The sequence below is a fragment of the Oryx dammah genome, unplaced genomic scaffold, assembly GCF_014754425.2.
Source record: "Oryx dammah isolate SB20612 unplaced genomic scaffold, SCBI_Odam_1.1 HiC_scaffold_23, whole genome shotgun sequence".
NCBI lineage: Eukaryota > Metazoa > Chordata > Mammalia > Artiodactyla > Bovidae > Oryx > Oryx dammah.
The window spans coordinates 5,634,720-5,655,871 of NW_024070207.1; the positions used below are offsets into that span (position 1 = coordinate 5,634,720).

Consider the following 21,152-nt stretch of genomic DNA (forward strand, 5'->3'; position numbering starts at 1 on the left):
CAAGAACTATTTGCTGACTAAGTGATTTTTAAGAAATGAGTATGGGAACTCATTCCAGAGCGCCTTAGTGAAGGGTCAAAACACCCTGAGCTCAATATGATGCATTATTTATGAACTGCTATTTCTATCGTCATGTGGACTCCACTTTTAAGTATAGGTTCTTGGGACTTCCCTGGCAGTCCAGTGGTTAAGACTCCTCGCTTCCCCTGCAGGGGGCACAGGGTTCGATCCCTGGTGGGGAAACTCTGAATGCTGCTTGGCATGGCCAAAAGAGGAAAAAAAAAAAGTACAAGTTCTCTCTGTCTGCTGCTTTTTAGACAAATAGAACAGAGACCCATCAACGTGAGCTGAGGAAAGGGGAGAGCAACAGGAAAGGGGTTCAGAGGATACTGAAGGGTGAGGGGATGATATACTCTGTAGGGCCCTGTCCATTGTAAGGATTTTGGCTTTGAGTCCAAGCGAGGTGGGATGCCATTGGAAAGTTTTGAGGAGTAGAGTGACTTGATCTGACATATATTTGAAGAGAATCTCTTGAGATGCTGTGTGAAAAATAAACTAGAGGGGTAAAAAGGCCAAGGCTGGAAGGCCAGTGAAGAGACTACTACAATAATCCAAAACATAGATGATGATGGCTTGGAATTGAGTGGTAGCACCAGAGGTTTTGAGAACTGGTCAGATGGAGGGTATCTTTTGAAGGTATAGCCAATGGGATTCCTTGATGGATTGGATATGGTGTTTGATAGAAGGAGAAGGAATCAAGGAAGATGATAGTGTTTTTGCCCTGAGCAAAGGGAAGAAGGGAAATATCATTTTATTGAGACAGGAAAAACTTGGTTGTTGAATGATTGAAGATGTTGAAAAAAATACTTTGGGGGTTTTCATGCATTTTCAGATCATGTTTCTTCCTTCACTGAGGCAGGATGGTAGTGGTGGTGGATACTAATCATTTCACTGTTGATTGTGTAAGGCAACAAAGCTGTGAGTAGGGTTTTGAGGGGTTGATTTTTGTTTTTACTCTTGAGATTAAATATGATCCAGTACAAAGAATATTCAGAATATCTATCAAGGAAGGAGTAGATTTTATTATACCAGATTAATGAGCCCATTAAGATGAGTTCATTTAGTGTTTTACTATGAAATTCACCAAAAGAAATGTAGTTTTGGTGTCTATTGGTCATGTTAAATTCACTGATACCAGTAAACTGTAAATTAAATGTATGTAAGCATAGAAAGTGGAAACCACTAGCAAAAACAAGATCAGAGTGACAAGAAGCCACACTATGTTAAACTGAAAATGCTACACGCACATAACTCTGAAGTTAAACTACTTTCTGCAAGTGAAATCCTTAAGGAGTGTGTTACTGATTTCACTTTTGTGGAAAACCGTACAAACTCGGTATGGTTAATATTATGGCCTTTGTTAAGAAAAAAAAATTAAAGACATACTCATCTCCTTTGATCCAGAACTCTACTTCTACTAATTTCTCCTGAGGTGATATTAAGAACAACATGCACAAAGATTTACATCCCAGAGTGTTTCTCAGGGCTTTTGTTATAATAAAAATTGGAGACCATTTAAACAGCTAAATCTAGAGTATTTGAATAAATGATGCACATTCATTCAGTGGAATACTATACAGCCAGTTCAAGGAATATTGTCAAAGTGCACATATTAGTACACAAAAATCTGCCTGACATATTGAGTGAAAAAACAAGTTAGAAAACAGAATTACGTATGACCCCATTTGAAGACTTGTGCAGTTAATCTATTTTTGAAAAGAAAAATTCTGTAAGTGGATACCAGAAAATGGTAACTGGGCATCACTGGTGGGATTATGGACAGTTTCTATGATTATCTCTATTTACTAAAATAAATCTGTACTACATTTACAATAAAAATATACAAATGCATGGAACAACAGTGATTACATTAGACAGAGATATTTCATACTTTAGAAAGATACACAAGTCTTGTTTTCCCTGGAGACACACCCTTGTTCATGAATCACAGGATAAAACTTTAACTGCTGCTACTGCTGCTGCTAAGTCGTTTCAGTCGTGTCCAACTCTGTGAGACCCCACAGATGGCAGCCCACCAGCCTCCCCTGTTCCTGGGATTCTCCAGGCAAGAACGCTGGAGTGGGTTGCCATGTCCTTCTTCAATGCATGAAAGTGAAAAGTGAAAGTGAAGTCACTCAGTTGCGTCTGACTCTTCGAGACCCCATGGACTGCAGTCTACCAGGCTCCTCCGTCCATGGGAGTTTCCAGGCAAGAGTACTAGAGTGGGTTGCCACTGCCTTCTCTGATGTATATGTATATGCATGTATTTTTCCTTTCAATTTTATTGAGATATTTTAACTGATATATAGCACTTTACAAGTTTAAGTTATAGAGCAAAACAATTTGACTTACACACATGATGAAATGACTTTAACAGTTGGTTTAGTGAACATGCATCATTGCATATATATAAAGACTAAAAAACAAAGAAAAAAGATTGTTTCCTTGTGATAAGAACTCAGGATTACTCTCTTAGTAACTTTAAAATGTAGCATACAGCAATGTTAATTCTGTTAACCATGTTGTACACTACATCCCTGGTACTTATTTATCTTACAACTAGAAGTTTTTACCTTTTGACTACCTTCATCCGATAACCCTTCCCCTTACCTCTCACCTCTAGTAACCTAACCTTCTATCTTCCTCAAATTTATTGATGACTGTGGGAAACCAAAGTCAGTGATAGTCTCTGTGTCCCTTTGTTTCTTCCTCTTTGTTTCTCTGAATTTTTATAGGCAGATAAAAATAATATGACATCTTCATAATAATACTGAGCTATTCTTTTTCTTTTTCTTATTAGAAAATGTATACTGAATGGACTTTCTAACAGAGTGTGTAAAAGAATGATCCCAAGGAAGAACAGCAATAACTGAAAAGGTCAGTCATTTAAAGTTATGTGGACAAAATTTATATTCCATTCAAGCTTTTTAACATTAAGATTTTTCTAGTCAATGTTCACTTTTCACATGAACATGAAAATTGCAGTTAGAACCAAGAACAATTTGGGAAACCAAACTTGATTTTACCTCCCCTACTAAATGCATATTCTAGAATCTCTGCAACCCTCTGCCCCAACTCTCTCCAGCTTCTCTTAATGCTCCTTCTTGGAAATGGAAAAACGTAACACCAACTGTTCATTTATCTGAAAGTGTATCTTCTTCATTTTAACAGCAAATCATATTTTGAAGGCCTGGTGGATGCTGCATCAACAATCAAAGAATTAAGAGTGTTAGAAAAACATTGTGCGAAGTGTAGGATCAAGTAAAGTGAACACCCAGCAGGCACATTCCTGCCTTTCTGTGTCACAGTTTGCTTATGTGTTGTGCAAAATGTGATCCATGTGACTCCCCCACAGTCTGTGTGTGTTTGCCGTAGTACCGCTGGCATTCAGAGGTGGGTTGTGCTACCTATTTTAGGCACAGGAAAGAATTAACACATTAGCCTTTGAAAATACATGGGAAAAGCTATGTATTCTAGTCAACATCTATAAAATTTGTTTTGTTCAACAGTGGCTTTTATTTCAAGTTGCTGATAATGAGGCCAGTTCTTCATTAGTTTCAAACACATGCATCCTTGATGGGATATTTTTTAAGCCCTCTTAATCCATTGTCTTCATCAGATATGAAAGTTCAAGTGATTTGATGGTAGACAAAGATATTTTTAGAATTTGTGGCCATTTCAACATTTTTTATTCAAACAGCAGGTGAAGACACAAACCAGAAAGGAAAAAAATTATAAGCAAGTCAGCAGTAGCTAAGGAGATATGGAAACATTTGCTATCCAGTTCTTTCATTTTTAGCCTGTTAATTTTCAGGTGATTGTTTCTTATATATGACATTAATTAAAAATTTTTGGTTTACCAAAAATGTTGTGAGCATATTCTTGTAGAAGTATTGGTAAAAAAGATGAAAAACAATTGACTGGAAACAAACAGTGACATGATACTTGTAAAATGGAGACAAAATCATTTACTTGCATAATTTAATTGGAAATTATATATTTTAACACAGATTGCTGTGAAAAGTCACAGTAAAGGTCAGACTCATATTTACAATCTTTTTCAGCATTTCCATTTGTATATTTCACAAACCACTCAAATTCAGTATGAATAAAACTGAACAAGTCATCACCTTCCTCAAACTTTGTCCGACTTCAGCACTTTATATATCCAATTATGCAAGCAAGAAATCTGGAAGTCACCCTTGACTCCTCTCTTTTCTCTCATACTCCATAACTAATTAGTCATAAAAGTCCTGCTGAAATATTATACAAAGAGTGATAGATTAATGATTGCCAGGGAATAAGCAGAGATGGAGGTGGGAAGGAATGATGGGAGTACATGGGGCTATATAAAAGGGACACATGAAGGATCCTTGCACTGATGAAAATATACTGTATCTTGATTATACCAACATCAATATCTTAACTGTGATTTTGTATTACAATTCTGCCACATGTTACCTCAGGAAAATTGGAATTTTCCTGTATTACTTCTTACAGTTACATGTGAATATACAATTACCTTAAAATATTAATACTGTAAAAAGTTTAACCAAAAAAAAGAGTCCTATTGATTTTTACACCTAAAACATCTCTCAAGTCTTTTAACATGTCTGCTTTCCTCATTCTCACTGTTACACCCTTGGTGCTAGCTACCATGATTCCTCACCTAAACTGTGGAAATTCTCATCTATTATCTCTTTCTAAGAATAATTTTAAAAAAATGCCCTTGGATTCTGCCATTCTCTTTCTTAGGAAAGTGTAATCGCTTCCCATTGCTCATAGGATGGAGATTAAAACCGTCCATATGGCCTTTATGTGCCCATTTCACACCACTTTTCATTCACTCTGAATTGTACTCTATTCCTCCCTATCTCAGGACCTTCCCCATGATCTTCTCTTTGCTTGAAATTCTCTCTCTCTCTCATCTTCTCAGATTCCAGTCTAGGGCAGAAGCCCCTGTGATACAATCTCTAACCACCTCTAGAGTACTGGTCAAAAATATAATTAAATAGTTAATTTTGGTAGTAGTTTTAACTGTGTTTTCCACAAAAGTTCCAAGAAGGCCAGTACCATTTGCTTCTTCTTCACTGTCATATTCTCAAGTGCCAATCAAACACCATGTACATAGAAAATGGCTTAATGCATATTTTTATTGAATGAATGTTGTGAGTCCTTTATAATAAGGTGGCATCATTTAATTTACCTTAGGTATTATATTTTATAAATCCCACATTTTTTTCTTTATCTGAAGTGTCTCAGCTGTCAATCAGATACAGTTGAGCAAAAGAATATAACCCAAATGGATCCATTTGAAAAACACAGATATATCTATTTTCTAGTTAATTTTCAAAGTTCTACCTTCATGGTTTTTGAAGACATGACAGATATGATAACTAACACAGGGGACAATTTCTTTATTTTGCCTTCCTCTCAAAATACAGGAGATACACACAGGGAAGAACAGGAAAAAGGCATGAAAGGAAGTTGTTTCCATAGTTTTTTGTTTTTGTCCTCAGATCACCCAGATTATATTTAGGGTATGCTGGTCAGGAAGCAACAGTTAGAACTAGACATAGAACAATAGAGTGGTTCCAAATAGGAAAAGGAGTACATCAAGGCTGTATATTGTCACCCTGCTTATTTAACTTATACACAGAGTACATCATGAGAAACGCTGGACTGGAAGTAGCACAAGCTGGAATCAAGATTGCCGGGAGAAATATCAATAACCTCATATATGCAGATGACACCACCCTTATGGCAGAAAGTGAAGAGGAGCTAAAAAGCCTCTTGATGAAAGTGAAAGAGGAGAGTGAAAAAGTTGGCTTAAGGCTCAACATTCAGAAAACTAAGATCATGGCATCTGGTCCCATCACTTCATGGCAAATAGATGGGGAAACAATGACAGACTTTATTTTGGGGGGCTCCAAAATCACTGCAGATGGTGATTGCAGCCATGAAATTAAAAGACGCTTACTCCTTGGAAGAAAAGCTATTACCAACCTAGATAGCACATTAGAAAGCAGAGATATTACTTTGCTAACAAAGGTCCATCTAGTCAAGGCTATGGTTTTTCCAGTGGTCATGTGTGGATGTGAGAGTTGGACTGTGAAGAAGGCTGAGTGCTGAAGAATTGATGCTTTTGAACTGTGGTGTTGGAGAAGACTCTTGAGAGTCCCTTGGACTGCAAGGAGGTCCAACCAGTCCATCTTAAAGGACACCAGTCCTGGTGTTCATTGGAAGGACTGATGTTAAAGCTGAAACTCCAATACTTTGGCCACCTCATGGGAAGAATTGACTCATTGGAAAAGACCCTGAAGCTGGGAGGGATTGGAGGCAGGAGGAGAAGGGGACGACAGAGGATGAGATGGCTGGATGGCATCACTGACTCGATGGATGTGTGATTGAACTCCGGGAGTTGGTGATGGACAGGGAGGCCTGGTGTGCTGCAGTTCATGGGGTTGGAAAGAGTCAGACACGACTGAGCGACTGAACTGAACTGAATCATAGAAGTTGGTGCTATGTGAATTTCCTCTATTTTCACTTATAATTCCATGTAGCATACACATATCATTGTAAAGCCTCGCTTTTCTCTCTTTTTTTATTAGTTCTATTTTTATTTATTTATTTATTTTTATTGAAAGACAATTATTTTAGAGAATTCTGTTGTTTTCTGTCAAACCTCAACATTAATCAGCCACAGCTATACATATATCCCCTCCCTTCTGAACCTCCCTCCCATCTCCCTCTCCATCCCACCCATTTAGGTTGATTCAGAGCCCCTGTTTGAGTTTCCTGAGCCATACAGTAAATTTCCATTGGATATCTATTTTATATATGGTAATGTAAGTTTCCATGTTACTCTGTCCATACATCTCATCCTCTCCTCCCTTCTCCCCATGTCCATATATCTATTCTATATGTTTTTTTCTCCATTGCTGTCCTGTAGATAAATTCTTCAGAACCATTATTCTAAATTCCATATATGTGCATTGCAATACAATATTTATCTCTGTTTCTGACTCACTTCACTCTGCATCCACCTCATCAGAACTGACTCAGATGAGTTCCTTTTTGTGGCTGAGTACTATTCCATTGTACTATTGCATATATACCACAACTTCTTTATCCATTCATCTGTCGATGGGCATCTAGGTTGCTTCCATGTGCTAGCTATTGTAAATAGTACTGCAATGAACATTGGGATACATGTGTCTTTTTCAATTTTGGTTTCCTCAGGGTATATGCCTAGGAGTGGGATTGTCATATGGTGGTTTTATTCCTACTTTTTAAAGGAATCTCCATACCATCTTCCATAGTGGCTGTATCAATTTACATCCCACCAACAGTGCAAGGACATCTTTTTTGGGTGTTAGTTCTAAAAGGTCTTGTAGGTCTTCATAAAACCATTCAACTTCAGCTTCTTCAGAGTTACTGGTCGGGGCATAGACTTGGATAACTGTGATATTGAATGGTTTGCCTTGGAGAGAAACAGAGATCATTCTGTCATTATTGAGATTGCATCCAAGTACTGCATTCAGACTCTTTGGTTGACCATGATGGCTACTCCATTTCTGCTGAGGGATTCCTGCCCACAGTAGTAGATATAATGGTCATCTGAGGTAAATTCACCCATTCCAGTCCATTTTAGTTTGTTTATTCCTAGAATGTCAACGTTCACCCTTGCCATCTCTTGTTTGACCACTTCCAATTTGCCTTGATTCATGGAACTGACATTCCAGGTTCCTATGCAATATTGCTCTTTACAGCATCGAATCTTGCTTCTATCACCAGTCACATCCACAAGTGGGTATTGTTTTTGCTTTGGCTCCATCCCTTCATTCTTTCTGGAGTTATTTCTCCACTGATCTCCAGTAGCATATTGGGTACCTAATGACCTGGGGATTTCCTCTTTTGGTATGCTATCATTTTGCCTTTTCATACTGTTCATGGGGTTCTCAAGGCAAGAATACTGAAGTGGCTTGCCATTCCCTTCTCCAGTGGACCACGCTCTGTCAGACCTCTCCACCATGACCTGCCCATCTTGGGTTGCCCCACAGGCATGGCTTGGTTTCATTGAGTTAGACAAGGCTGTGGTCCTAGTGTGATTAGATTGACTAGTTTTCTGTGAGTATGGTTTCCGTGTGTCAAGAAACACCTGGAGTAACAGGCAAATTTGGCCGTGGAATGTGGAATGAAGCAGGGCAAAGACTAATAGAGTTTTGCCAAGAAAATGCACTGGTCATAGCAAACACCCTCTTTCAACAACACAAGAGAAGATTCTACACATGGACATCACCAGATGGTCAACACTGAAATCAGATTGATTCCATTCTATGCAGCCAAAGATGGAGAAGCTCTATACAGTCAACAAAAACAAGACAAGGAGCTGACTGTGGCTCAGATCATGAACTCTTTATTGCCAAATTCAGACTCAAATTGAAGAAAGTAGGAAAAACCACTAGACCATTCAGGTATGACCTAAATCAAATCCCTTATGATTATACAGTGGAAGTGAGAAATAGATTTAAGGGCCTAGATCTGATAGATAGAGTGCCTGATGAACTATGGAATAAGGTTCATGACATTGTACAGGAGACAGGGATCAATATCTTCCCCATGGAAAAGAAATGCAAAAAAGCAAAATGGCTGTCTGGGGAGGCCTTAGAAATACCTGTGAAAGAAGAGAGGTGAAAAGCAAAGGAGAAAAGGAAAGATATAAGCATCTGAAAGCAGAGTTCCAAAGAATAGCAAGAAGAGATAAGAAAGCCTTCTTCAGTGATCAATGCAAAGAAATAGAGGAAAACAACAGAATGGGAAAAACTAGAGATCTCTTCAAGAAAATTAGAGATACCAAGGGAACATTTCACGCAAAGATGGGCTCGATGAAGGACAGAAATTGTCTGGACGTAACAAAAGCACAGGATATTAAGAAGAGGTGGCAAGAATACATGGAAGAACTATACAAAAAAGATCTACATGACCCAGATAATCATGATGATGTGATCACTAATCTAGAGCCAGACATCTTGGAATGTGAAGTCAAGTGGGCCTTAGAAAGCATCACTATGAACAAAGCTAGTAGGTGATGGAATTCCAGTTGAGCTGTTTCAAATCCTGAAGATGATGCTGTGAAAGTCCTGCACTCAATATGCCAGCAAATTTGGAAAACTCAGCAGTGGCCACAAGCCTGGAAAAGGTCAGGCTTCCAATCCCAAAGAAAGGCAATGCCAAAGAATGCTCAAACTACCACACAATTGCACTCATCTCACATGCTAGTAAATTAATGCTCAAAATTCTCCAAGCCAGGCTTCAACAATACATGAACCGTGAACTTCCAGATGTTCAAGCTGGTTTTAGAAAAGGCAGAGGAACCAGAGATCAAATGGCCAACATCTGCTAGATCATGGATAAAGAAAGAGAGTTCCAGAAAAACATCTATTTCTGCCTACTTGACTATGCCAAAACCTTTGACTGTGTGGATCACAATTGTAGACAATTCTGAAAGAGATGGGAATACCAGACCACCTGACCTACCTCTTGAGAAATCTGTATGCAGGTCAGGAAGCAACAGTTAGAACTGGACATGGAACAACAGACTGGCTCCAAATAGGAAAAGGAGTACGTCAAGGCTGTATATTGTCACCCTGCTTATTTAACTTATATGCAGAATACATCATGAGAAACGCTGGAGTGGAAGGAGCACAGCTGGAATCAAGATTGCTGGGAGAAATATCAATAACCTCAGATATGCAGATGACACCACCCTTATGGCAGAAAGTGAAGAGGAGCTAAAAAGCCTCTTGAGGAAAGTGAAAGAGGAGAGCGAAAAAGTTGGCTTAAATCTCAACATTCAGAAAACGAAGATCATGGCATCCGGTCCCATCACTTCATGGGAAATAGATGGGGAAACAGTGGAAACAGTGTCAGACTTTATTTTTTTGTGCTCCAAAATCACTGCAGATGGTGAGTGCAGCCATGAAATTAAAAGGCACCTAATCCTTGGAAGAAAAGTTATGACCAACCTAGATAATATATTCAAAAGCAGAGACATTACTTTGCCGACTAAGGTCTGTCCAGTCAAGGCTATGGTTTTTCTTGTGGTAATGTATGGATGTGAGAGTTGGACTGTGAAGAAGGCTGAGTGCCTAAGAATTGATGCTTTTGATCTGTCGTGTTGGAGAAGACTCTTGAGAGTCCCTTGGACTGCAAGGAGATCCAACCAGTCCATTCTGAAGGAGATCAACTCTGGGATTTCTTTGGAAGGAATGATGCTAAAGCTGAAAATCCAGTTCTTTGGCCACCTCATGCAAAGAGTTGACTCATTGGAAAAGACTCTGATGCTGGGAGGGATTGGGGGCATGAGGAGAAGGGGACGACCGAGGATGAGATGGCTGGATGGCATCACCGACTCGATGGACATGAGTCTGAGTGAACTCTGGGAGATGGTGATGAACAGGGAGGCCCAGCGTGCTGTGATTCACTGGGTTGCAAAGTCGGACACAACTGAGCAACTGAACTGAACAGTGCAAGAGTGTTCCTTTTTCTTTATACACTCTCCAGCATTTACTGTTTGTAGACTTTGATGCTGGCTATTCTGACTGAGGAGAAGGCAATGGCACCCCCACTCCAGTACTGTTGCCTGGAAAATCCCATGGATAGAGGAGGCTGGTAGGCTTCAGTCCATGGGGTCGCTAAGAGTCGGACACGACTGAGCCACTTCACTTTCACTTTTCACTTTCCTGCCTTGGGGAAGGAAATGGCAACCCACTCCAGTGTTCTTGCCTGGAGAATCCCAGTGATGGGGGAGCCTGGTGGGCTGCCGTCTATGGGGTAGCACAGAGTTGGACACGACTGAAGCGACTCAGCTGCAGCAGCAGCCGCATTCTGACTGATGTGAGGTGATATCTCATGGTGGTTTTGATTTGCATATCTCTAGTAATGTGCAATGTTGAGCATCTTTTCTTCTGTTTGTTAGCCATCTATGTGTCTTCTTTGGAGAAATGTCTGTTTAGGTCTTTTTCCCAGTTTTTGATTGGGTTGTCTGTTTTCCTCTTATTGATTTGTATGAGCTGCTTGTATATTTTGGAAAGTAATCCTTTGTCAGTTGTTACATTTGCTATTACTTACTCCCATTCCAAGGGTTGTCTTTTCACCTTGCTTATAGTTTCCTTTGCTGTACAAAAACCTTTAAATTTAATTAGTCCCATTTGTTTACTTTTGTTTTTGTTTCTGATCTTGCTTTGATTCATGTCATCGAGTGTTCTGCCTATGTTTTCCTCTAAGAGTTTTATAGCTTCTTGTCTTACATTTATGTCTTTAGTCCATTTTCAGTTTATCTCTGTGTACAGTGTAAGGAAGTGTTCTAATTTCATTCTTTTAGATGTAGCTATCCAGTTTTCCCAGCACCATTTATTGAAGAGGCTGTCTTTGCCCCATTATGTATTGTTGCCTCCTTTGTCAAAAATTAGATACCCATAGCTGCATGGGTTTATTTCTGGGTTTTCTATCTTGTTCAATTGGTCAATATTTCTGTTTCTGTGCCAGTACCATACTGTCTTTATGACTGTAGCTTTGTAGTATAATCTGAAGTCAGGAAGCTTGATTCTTCCAGGTCGATTCATGTCAATGTATGGCAAAACCACTACAATATTGTAAAGTAATTAGCCTCCAATTAAAATAAATAAATTTATATAAAAAAAGACTGCTTTGGCTATTGGGGGTCTTTAGTGTTTCCATATGAATTATGGAATATTTTGTTCTGTGAAAAATGCCATTGGCAATTTTATAGGGATTGCACTGAATCTGTAGATTGCATTTGGTAGTATAGTCATTTTCACAATATTGATTCTTCCTACCCAGGAACGTGGAATATCTCTCAATCAGTTTATGTTGTCTTTGATTTCTTTCGTGAGTGTCTTATAATTTTCTGCGTACAGTTTTTTGTCTCTTTAGGTAAATTTATTACTAGATATTTAATTATTTTTATTGTGATGGTGAATGGGATTGGTTCCTTAATTTCTCTTCCTAATTTTTCATTGTTAGTATATAGAAATGCAAGTGATTTTTGTGTATTGATTTTGTATCCTGCAAATTTTGCTAAATTCACTGATTAGTTCTAGCAATTTTCTGATATTATCTTATGGTTTTCTATGTACAGTATCATGTCATCTACAAGCAGTGAGAACTTTGCTTCTTCTTTTCTGATCTGGATTCCTTTCATTTGTTTTTCTTCTTTGATTGCTGTAGCTAGGACTTCCAGAACTATATTGAATAATAATGGTGATAGTGGGCACCCTTGTCTTGTTTCTGATCCTAGGGTAATGCTTTCCATTTTTCACCATTGAGAATAATGTTTGCTGTAGGCTTATCATATATGGCCTTTACAATGTTGAGATAGATTCCTTCTATGCCCATTTTTTGACAAGGTTTAATCATAAATGAGTGCTGAATTTTTTCAAAGGCTTTTTCTGCATCTATTGAGATGATCATATGGTTTTCATCTTTCAATTTGTTAGTATGGTGTATCACATTGATTGATTTGCATATATTGAAGAATCCTTGCTTCCCTGGAATAAATCCAATTTGATCATGGTGTATGAGCTTTTTGATGTGTTGCTGAATTATGTTTGCTAAAATTTTGTTGAGGATTTTTGCATCTATATTCATCAGTGATACTTGGCTGTAGTTTTCTTTTTTTGTTTTGTCTTGGTCTGGTTTTGGCATCAGGGTGAAGGTGACATTGTAGAATGAGTTTGGAAATGTTCCTTCCTCTGCAATTTTTTTGAAGGAGTTTTAGAAGGATAGGCATTAGCTCTTTAAATGTTTGATAGAATTCTCCTCTGAAGTCATCTGGTTCTGGGCTTTTGATTTTGGGGAGACTTTTGATCACAGCTTCAATTTCAGTGCTTTTCATTGGGTTGTTCATAATTTATTTCTTCCTGGTTCAGTCTTGGAAGATTGAACTTTTCTAAGAATCTGTCCATTTCTTCCAGGTTATCCATTTTCTTGTCATACAGTTGTTCATAATAGTCTCTTATCATTCTTTGTGTTTCTTCATTGTCTGTTGTAACCTCTCCTTTTTCATTTCTAATTTTGTTGATTTGATTCTTCTCTCCATTTTTCTTGATGAGTCTGGCTAAAGGCTTATCGATTTTGTTTATCTTCTCAAAGAACCAGCTTTTACTTTTATTAATCTTTACAATTGCTTCTTTCATTTGTTTTTCACTTATTTCTGCTCAGATCTTTATGATTTCTTTGCTTCTACTAACTTTGTGTTTTTTTGATCTTCTTTTTCCAGTTGTTTTAGGTGTAAAGTTAGGCTGTCTATTTTATGTTTTTCTTCTTTCTTGAGGTAAGATTGTATTGGTATAAACCCTCTTGAGAATGCTTTTCCTGCATCCCATAGGTTTTCAGTTGTCGTGTTTTCATTGTCATTTGTTTCTAGAAAATTTTTGATTTCTCTTCTGATTTCTTCAGTAACATGTTGGTTATTGAGAAATGTGTTGTTTAACCTCCATATGTTTGTGTTTCTTATAGTTTTTTTTTTCTTATAATTGAAATCTAGTGTCATAGCATAGTGGTCAGAGAAGATGCTTGATGCAATTTCAATTTTCTTAAATTTACTGAGGTTTGATTTGTGACCCAAGATGTGTTCTATCCTGGAGAATGTTTTATGTGCGCTTGAGAAGGTATATTCTTTCTGCATTTGGATAGAATGTCCTGAAGATATCAATGAGATCCATCTCATCTAATGTATCATTTAAGACTTGTGTTTCCTTATTAATTTTCTGTTTTGATGATCAGTCCATTGGTGTCAGTGGGGTGTTAATGTCTCCTACTATTATTGTGTTACTGTCAATTTCTCCTTTTATATCTGTTTGTGTTTGTCTTATGTATTGAGGTGCTCCTATGTTGGGTGCATAGATATTTACAATTGTTATGTCTTCCTCTTGGATTGATCCCTTGATCATTATGTAGTGTCCTTCCTTATCTCTTGTAATCTTTATTTTAAGGTCTATTTTGTATGATATGAGGATTGCTACTCCACGTTTCTTTTGCTTCCCATTTGCATGGAATATATTTTTCCATCCTCTCACTTTCAGTCTATATGTGTCTTGAGGTCTAAAGTGTGTTTCTTGTAGACAGCATATATATGGGTCAATTTTTTATATCCATTCAGCCAGTCTGTGTCTTTTGGTTGGAGCATTTAATCCACTTACATTTAAAGTAATTATTGATATATATGTTCCTATTGCCATTTTCTTAATTGTTTGGGGTTGATTTTGTAGATCTTTTTTCTTCTCTTGTGTTTCTTGACTATATAAATCAGTTTAACATTTCTTGTAAAGCTGGTTTGGTGGTACTGAATTCTCTTAACTTTTGCTTGTCTGAAAAGCTTTTGATTTCTCCATCAATTTTGAATGAGATCCTTGCCGGGTACAGTAATCTTGGCAAACAAAGGTAACCAAAAGTTATGTCTACCAGTAGATTTTCCCCTTTTTGTACTTAAATATATCCTGTCATTCCCTTCTGGCCTGCAGAGTTTCTGCTGAAATATCAGCTGTTAAGTGTATGGGGTTTCCCTTATATGTTGCTTCTCCCTTGCTGCTTTTAATATTCTTTCTTTGTGTTTAGTCTTTGTTAGTTTGATCAGTATGTGTCTTGGCATGTTTCTCCTTGGATTTATCCTGTATGGGACTCTTTGTGCCTCTTGGACTTGATTGACTATTGCCTTTTCCATGTTGGGGAGATTTTCAACTATAATCTCTTCAAAAATTTTCTCATACCTTTTATTTTTCTCTTCTTCTTCTGGGACCTCTATTATTCAAATGTTGGTGTGTTTGATATTGCCCCAGAGGCTTCTGAGACTATCCCCAGTTCTTTTCATTTTTTTACTTTATTCTGCTGTTCAGAAGTTATTTCCACCATTTTATCTTCCAGCTCACTGATTCGTTCTTCTGCTCCAGATATTCTGCTATTGATTCCTTCTAGAGTATTTTTAATTTCAGTAATTGTGTTGTTTCTGCATGTTTATTCTCTAATTCTTCTAGGTCTTTGTTAATTGATTATTGCATTTTATCCATTTTGCTTTCAAGGTTTTTTAAAATCATTTTTATTATCATTATTCTGAATTCTTTTTCATTTTTTAAAACTTATTGTGTTTGAGTTCTCCTATTCCCAGGCTAAAAGGTTGAATTTTTTCTTCCTTTTGGTTTCTGCCCTCTAAGTTTGGTCCAGTGGTTTGTTTAAGTTTCTTATAGGGTGAAATTTTTGGTGAGTTTTTGTTTGTTTGTTTTTCCTCTGATGAGCAAGGCTAAGTGAGGTGGTAATCCTGCCTGCTGATGATCAGGTTTGTAATTTTCTTTTGTGTGTTGTTTAGATGAGGTGTCCTGCACAGGGTGCTACTTGTGGTTGGGTGATGCTGGTTCTTGTATTACAGTGCTTTCCTTTGTGTGAGTTCTCACTATTTGATACCCCTTGGGGTTAGCTCTCCGGTAGTCTTGGAGTCAGTGGTCCCACTCCAAAGGCTCAGGGCTTGATCTCTAGTCAGGAACAAAGATTCCACAAGTGGTTTGTTATGGCATTAAGTGAGATAAGTAAATATCCAAAAATGAGAAACCAAAGTTGAAGTGAGATGAAGTCATTCAGTTTTGTCTGACTTTTTGCAACCCCATGGACTATAACCTACCACACTCTTCCATCCATGGGATTTTCCAGGCAAGAGTACTTGAGTGGGTTGCCATTTCCTCCTCCAGACGATCTTTCTGACCTAGGAATCAAACCCAAGTCTCCCACATTGTAGTCAGACGTTCTACCATCTAAGCCACCAGGGAAGTAAACCAAAGATGAGCCCCAGATAAATGGCAGTTACAAAATCAGGCAAATAATAATTAAAATAATGGAATACACACACACACACACACACACACACACATATACACACACACACTGATGAGCAAAGTCAAAACAGTCCAACAGAAATAAAGTACAGTAGATTGACTCAGCAAACAAAGGAAATAAAAAATTATATTTACCAGTTAAGAACAAAACTAACTAAAGCACAAACTGGAAAAGAAAACTAAACCAAGGTGCCAATTGGGGAATAAAGCAATAAAACAAAACTAACAAATATGTTGAGAGGAAAAGAAAGAAAGTTAAAAAATAGCCATGTAAAGTTAAATAAAGGTAGAGAAAGAAAATTTATATACATTGAAGATTAACTGCAAGAGGAAAGGACAGTAGGAAAGCAAACAAAGGAACAAATGTAGAAAAATATAATAGGTTTAAATAAATTAAAATTATAAAATAGATTTTAAAAAATAACAGAAGAAGAAAGAGAAGAGGAAAAAAAGGAAAACTCCACAGAACTGCAAAGGCCCAACATAGAGGCAGAGGTTTATAACAATAAAAAGTTTGTCTGAATATACACATATACATATAAGTCCATAAGCAAAATCAAAACAGTCCAACAAAAATATAATGCAACAGATTGACCTGGCAAACAAAGGGAACCAAAAGTTACGTCTACCAGAAGAAAACTAACTAAAGCACAAACTGGAAAACAAATCTAAAGCAAGGTGCCAATTGGGGTAAAAAGCAATGAAAATAAGACTAACAAATATGTTGAGACTAAAAAAAGTAAGAAAGAAAGAAAGAATAGATATACAAAGCTACATAGAGGTAGATAAAGAAGATATATATATATAAAAGATTAACTGCAAGGGGAAAAGAACAATAGGAAAAGCAAACAAAGGAATAAATGTAGAAAAAATAATAGGTTTAAAAGATTAAAATTTATAAAAAGAGAAAAAAACAAACAAAACAAAAAGCCCCCAGAACTGCAAAGCCAAATATAGAGGCAGAGGTTTATAACAATAAAAATGTGACAGAGAAAAAAAAAAAGAAAACAAAAGCTCAAAAGTTTAGTTATATTTCATCGTGCCAATAAAATTGACAACTGCAACAGAGGAGGGAAAAAAAATCCCAAAGAATCTATAGAACAAGTCAAAACATAAGAAAATAAATGTTTTTCTTGAACTACTGCTGTCAGAGTCCTTTCCTTCGTTGGGAGTCACAATCCATCTCACCTCCTTAGGATGCCTTCTAACACTGTGTTCATCTGCGGACCTGCTGTGGGGGCAGCTCAGACTCTAATCTGGTCCTACTCTTCTGTGTTCTTGCCTCCAATGTCCACAGCTATCAGAGCTAGTGTGTTTTCTTTTGTGGGAGCTCTCACTGACCTTTTATATATTCCATAGACACAGAGTCTGCCTAGTTGACCCTGTGGATTTATTCTGCAGCTTGCACAGCTGGTGGGGTGTTTTGGGTCTTCTTCCTTAGTCACACTGCCCCTGGGTTTCAACTGTGGTTTTATATTCACCTCTGCATGTGTGTCGTCCACTGGGGTTTGCTCCTGAGGCTGCTCTGGAGGACTTGGGTTTGCCCCAGTGAGAGCCAGGTGTGGAGGTAGTGCAGCTGCTTGAGTTGCAGGGGTTCTGGAAGCACTAGGTACTCAGGAGAGTTGGCGGCTAGGGCAGCAGGAAATATAGTGCTCTAGAAGGTATGGCATCCAGTATTGGCCAATAGGCTCCAGTATTCTTGCCTGGAGAATCCCCTTCTCTGATTGAGAAGCCTGGCAGGCCACAGTCCATAGAGTAGCAATGAGTCAGACACTACCAAAGCGACCCTGTGTGCGTAGGTGCACATGTTTTTTGCCTGTGGCAGCTCTGCCCCAGTGAGAGTTGAGCGTGAAGGTAGCACAGCTGTTTGGGTTCCAGGGACCCTCATGGCACCAAGTATGCAGGGCCATGCACTGCCTACACGGCAGGAGTTATGGCCCTATTAGAGTCTTTTTTTGAGCCTCTTGTAACTGGTGATCAGAAGGCCTCTTTGGCCAGTCTTTCTCCATAGCTCCGCCCATTAAGGCACTTAGACGGCTTCCTTGCCTTGGATCCTTCTCTGTTGTTCAGCACATCAGGCACATAGAGGGGCCCCCTGCCTGGGGTCCTACTCTGTAGATCTGCACATCATGCACTTAAAGGGGCACCTGGGTGGGGTCCTACTCTGTACTTCAGTGCATCAGGCATTTAATGGGCCAGCCTCTCTATTGTTCAGTTGCCAATGCTGACGTGTGGGGAGAGAGGCAATGGTGATGGCTCCACCACCTATGTATGACTCAGCAGTATCGCCTAGCTTCCATGGCTGCCCAGCTTTCCTCACAGGCATTTCCCACCATGATCTCCTCCCTCACATCCCCTTGATCCGTCTCTCTGTAGTCAACAGCAGCCTTCACCCTTGGGTTGCTCCACAGTCCCTAAACTCCAGCTCCCAGCTACTGTGCTGTCTAGGGTATGTATGGCTGTGGAAGGATTGTCTGATTCTCATTCCATGTAGGCTCCACAGATCAGCTGTTTCCCTCTCAGTCTTAAATGTTTCTCTTTGACTCAGACAACTGCCCGACATGGGGATCAGACCCCTGCTTCAGTTCCCCCACCCGCCGAGGGCAGGTCCAGTCCTACTAACACTCCCATTTCCCCCCTAGTTCCTTCATCCTACCAAGTTTTGCATGGGTCTGTATATTCTTTTCCATTGGTCAGGTACTCCTGTCTGCTCTCAGATGGTATTCTGCATGCACTTCTATGTCTGAAGGTGTATTCCTGATTTATCCATGGATAGAAATGTATTCCACATCCACCTACTCCTCTGTTATCTTGCAATCCAAAAGCCTCACTTTTGATGCATTTTTAAATAGTATGCTTTAGACCTAGGACACAAATGTGAAATTTGCATTTGCTGATCCTTTCACCTCTCATGTCAGAGCCTTATTATTATTATCTTTTTTGCCATTCCCATAGCCAAAGTCCATCAATGTAGCATTCCTATACTATAATTCCAGCTATATATTAACATACTAACTAATTTTTGACTGACCTCCTCCAGTAGAATTTGCTATTCAAATAAGACTCTTTTGGATGCAAAGGCTTCAAGTTACAAAGAAATAAAATTATAATGGTGAATAACTGCCACTGAATTTGATATTTTTGAGCTGGGGGCCTAGGCTGATAAAACTTACCATTTTTCTAAAAATAATAAGTGAAGTGGAAATAATATACCAGAAATATTTTATGCTGAAGCCTCAAAGCAACTCATGGAAGGTAATATTTTATCTGTTTTTATATATTATGCAAATCCATTTTTTAAACATTATTGTCTTCCAAATATATTTTAAATGTAATATTCATCTTAATACTAATGGTTGATATTTATATTATTCCAAAATGTATAATATTTGTTTAGACAAATCTACATAACTTGGTTCAGTGTTCATTATCAGATCTGATTATAAGTTTTTTTCTATAAAGATTTATTGCTTCCTTTCTTCATAAATAATAGAACAGCTTAAGTTACCTTTCAAGAATCCTTAGAGAATATATATCTCAAGTCCTTGCATATTCAAAAATATTTCTTGTAGATATAATAAAGAACCAATAATTAGAAGTCTAGAAGCAAAAATAATATATTGTCATCAATTTGGGAATTTCAACAGATGAGATTATTCTATTTTTTAAAGAACTAAAGAGATTAAAATAATAAATTTCAGATTACAGTAAGGAATTCACCAGTAAACAGTTATACACAGTCACTGGTGCTCACATTTCTTTGGCCAATGGACGTCATGTATGTCCATCCCTAACTTCATGAAAGGGCTTCCCTGGTGGCTCAGATGGTATAGAATCTGCCTGCAATACAGGAGAACCTGGTTCAATTACTGGGTTGGGAAGATCCTCTGGAGTAGGAAATGGCATCCCACTCCAGTATGCTCACCTGGAGAATTTCATGGACAGAGGAGCCCAGTGGGCTGCAGTCCATTGGGTCACAAAGAGTCAGACATGACTGAGCGACTAAACCTTCACTTCACTACTTCATGAAAAGTGGGCAAAAGATATTCTATCATAAGCCTAGGAAGAAACGGAAGCATAACTTTTGCAAACAAATAATCACCATGTATCAGAGAGACATCATATAGAAAATTAATATACAAATATTATGTTTTATATAATATATACTTTATATAGGTATATACTTATATATATATATATATATATATTTGAAACTAAACACTTTCCCTCTAAAAATTTATGGGGCCACATATTTGAATGTCTTACCAGAATAAATATAAATATTTATATATTTGCTAGGATTATATATCTTTGATTTATCATGGTAAGACATTCAAATATGTGACACTATAAACTTCTAGAGGGAAAGTGTTTACTTTTAAAATAATAAAATCAGTTTCTACAGAGACATCCCTGCAATACTAAATATTATAAGACAATAGAGTCACAGCCATCAAAATTAAGGGACATGGTTGTTTAAATATTTTCATTGTATGAATTTGTAATATTTTGTTTTGTACTTTGTATTTGTCCCACACATCCTATCTTTTTCTTTTTTCCTCCTCATTTCCTTCTTTTAGATTTCTTTTTTTTCCCCTTCCATTTTTCCCTCATCACCACCTTGCAATATATATATATATATATATACCTATATTCTACTTTTATTCTTTCAGTGTTTATCCTACAGTTTTTATTAAACCTATTAATTTGAGATAATTGTAAAAAAAGCACAAGCATTGTAAAAAATAATAGAATGATATTCCCTGTTCACTTACCCAGTTAGCTCCAGTGCTGGGATCTAAAGAACTGTAATACTACATCAAAACCAAGATTCTGACAATGACAGTCAAGATGTAGAGCAGCTCATCACGACAAGGATTCCTCCCTTTCTCCTTTTACAGCCAAACCCACTTCCTTTCCCACTTGCCTGCATCCCTGGCAACCACTTCTGTTATCCATATCTATAACCTTATTATTCCAAGAACGTTATATGCATGGAATTATAGTATGTGACTTTTAGCTTTGGCTTCTTACACTCAGCAAAATTACCTGGAGATTCATCCAAGTTATTGAATGTATGAATAATCCATCTCTTCATATTGCTAAGTAGAATTCCATGGTATGGGTATATGACAGTTTGGTCATTAATCTGTTGAAGTATATATACAGAAACAGGAATGTCACTCA

At 37.7% G+C, this 21,152-nt stretch overlaps 1 pseudogene; it reads right to left on the reverse strand.

Annotated features, from left to right (window-relative positions):
• Nucleotides 1-4,719, reverse strand: part of LOC120882503 — a 6,232-nt pseudogene extending 1,513 nt beyond the window's left edge.
• Between the last annotated feature and the right edge of the window lie 16,433 nt (nucleotides 4,720-21,152).